Source organism: Pongo abelii, chromosome 1 (genome assembly GCF_028885655.2).
Source record: "Pongo abelii isolate AG06213 chromosome 1, NHGRI_mPonAbe1-v2.0_pri, whole genome shotgun sequence".
In the NCBI taxonomy this organism is placed as follows: domain Eukaryota; kingdom Metazoa; phylum Chordata; class Mammalia; order Primates; family Hominidae; genus Pongo; species Pongo abelii.
Window position 1 is genome coordinate 81,488,850 of NC_071985.2, and position 3,103 is coordinate 81,491,952.

The window sequence follows — 3,103 nt, forward strand, 5'->3', positions numbered from 1 at the left end:
GAACGATGATACTTTGGCCCTAGAGACTTGAATTCAAACATTGAAACAAAGCACTTTCTAAGTATTTGGGATAATTAACGTCCTTGAGCCTATCAGCATTATTGCAAAAAATAGTGGAGATAATATCTGTAAAATATCTAATATTGTATCTTTTTTATAAATAGTCTTTATTTTGTGTAAATACTATTAAAACATCAAAGAGGAATATAATCATGTGCTGTCATCTTTCCAGATGTCATTAGACAGTGCATATTTGGATCTCTGGTAATCTGGTTATGATGTGAGTCAGTGATTTATGAGGGGCAAAAGTTTTCCTATCACATTACCTATTCTCTGCATCATCTGGCTTACAAAAATAGGAGCAGTGCATCTTTGAGCAGAAATAGATGCCTGAAATAGCTGTGAAACTGTTTGAGAGTCAGTACGAGGTAAATTAACCCAAAATAGAGCTATAGCAGAAAAGAGCCAAAAAGTGTGACTGTATTTAGCTATGGCGATGATGCTCGTGAGTGGGATTTCTTCTGGCTCCAGGGGAGGGAATTTGGTAGGGAGTAAGCAACATCTCTACTGTATCAAGAAGACTGAGTTTCCCCACACAGCCCTTCCATTTACTAGCTGTATGGATAGAAACAAATATACATTTTCAGAGGCTAATTCCCTTATTTGCAAAATGGGAATTATATCTTTACTACCTCACAAGGATTGTTGTAAAACCAAAAGAGATAAAGTATCTGAAAGTCTTTTGCAAACTATAAAGTGATAGGCAAATATCCTCCATCTGTTCACTTCTTTCCATCTCTACTGATATCACACTGATACAAGGCCCCAATAGCTCTCATCTCAGCCATCTAACAGTGTCAATCCTCCTTACCGAACCCCCTCTTTACACTTGGCCCTCACTGGGAACTATTCTCCAAATGACAGCCAAGATGATCATTTTAAAACATAAATCAAGAGACAGCCAAACACCATGTACCTCTTTCTAGTGGTATTCAACCACTTTATAAAACATTCTTGACAAATGAATTGAACCTGAACATGATCAGCCCTGTCCACTTCCCTGTCATAACTGGTTCCTCACTCCTTCACTGACTGGGCTCCAGCCTCCTTGGCCTAACCCAAGGTCACTGAGATTTTTTTCTAATTTTTCTTCTAAAAGTTTTGCAGTTTTCACTCTTATGTTTATGTTTATGATGATCCATATCAAGTTAATTTTTATGCAAGGTATGAGGTAAGATTTGAGGTCTTTTCTGCATATGGATATCAATTGTTTTCAAACCATTTGTTATAAAGATTATCCTTTCTCCATTGAATTGCTTTGGCACTTTTATCAAGAATCAATTGATGAACAATCATCAACTTTTGTTTGTAACATTATTATTGCTCAGAATTTAATTTACTTTATGTCTCATGTTTAAAATAAACACATTTTAGTCTTAGATTTTTCTAATATTAAAAAAATTAGAGATGTTTCAATGCCATCATTTTTATATACTTACACTATAATACTCATATTTACTTATATCCTCTTCTACACAAAGGCTATTGTAAAAGTGTGAATCCTTCCAAGCATTGTATGAAAAGGGGAAAAGTATAGTGACACTATTGCTGTCATAGAACTAATCACAGAACCACAAATGAAATTACATTGGTCAACTTAGGAAGCAATGGCTGTGTGCATTATAAATAATCTAAAAAAGATACAGAAAATCTCTTGGCCATATATATGTGGGTCTATTCCTGGACTCTCTTCTGTTCATTTGATCTATGTCTTTCATATGTGTGTATATACACATTATATACATATTACCGTGGGACCTGACTCCATAAATGTCCAAAAACGTTGAAAAAAACATGAAGTTTAGGGACTTAATATTAACAGATTTCAAGTTTTACTATAAATTACAACCCTATCTTGATTACCGAAGCTTTCTAGTAAATCTTGAAATCTCATAATATTAAGATTATGATCATTAAGATCTGATAATGTTACAATTCTATCCCATTGGCTGATTTTAATTCTCTGCACGGCACTTAACAATTTTTTCATTCTTTATTATCTATCTTCTCTGAGTAGAATATAAGCTTCATGAGGGCAGAGGAATTATCTATTGTCTCTTTTTTCCCAATGTAGCTCTAGCTCCTTGAATAATGCCCTTTACATAATATATTTTCAATAAATATTGTTAAATAAATGAATTTATTAGTCTAAGATGTTATTTTTGTCATGACAGTATTTGTTGTGCATTAAATCTCTCCTTTGCCATTGAGGAATTCTGATTGATCTGTCTTCTACAGTGCCTTCTTACATTAGAGAACTTTTCAATGCCACCACCATTTCCTCTGTACCTAGAAAGATTGAGAACAGCCAAAAAGTAATGGAAGAAGCATTGGCCTGAAATTTAAAAGATCAAAGTGTCCAATTCTGTTCTGCCACTAACTAGGAGTGTGACCTTGGAAAAGTCATTTAACATCTCCAAATCTCTCTTTGTTTTCATCTGTAATTTGAGGGTGACAATTATATACATCATATATGTAGATTATTTCAGTGAGATAATACATGTGCATGGTACATTTCCTGTCATATAATAAGGGACCAATAAATGTTATTGTTATCATGTCATTATTCAGATGGTTAAAACTTATAGAAGCTTCTTTGGTGTTGTTTTGGGGTAGAATGAAAGCTAGGAAAAAATAAACAAAAGTAAATAAATAATGGAAACTTTTCTTGAGGTAGAAATTAGAAAATTATTAATAACTCTTTGTCTCGGCTTCCCCTGGTATAATTTTGTATCACTTTCTAGTCTGAAATAAAACTTCTTAGCTGACCCTCCCCTTGATACAACCATCTCTCTTCACCAACAAGCCTCCTTTCCAGAAAGTAAGCTCTTGATTTCACCAGCAAGTGTCTTTCATTCCCCAGTGTCTTCTGCATCCTACCCAACCTGCCTCTCATACCATTACAGTGGGACCTGGCCCCATAAATGTCAAAGAGAAATATCAAGCCAACAGTTCATTGAAGTACATCAGCCATAGTTCTTTAAAATCAGGCTATGTGAAGTTGGTGGCTTTCCTCATTAATGCCATTATTTTCTAGGAATAA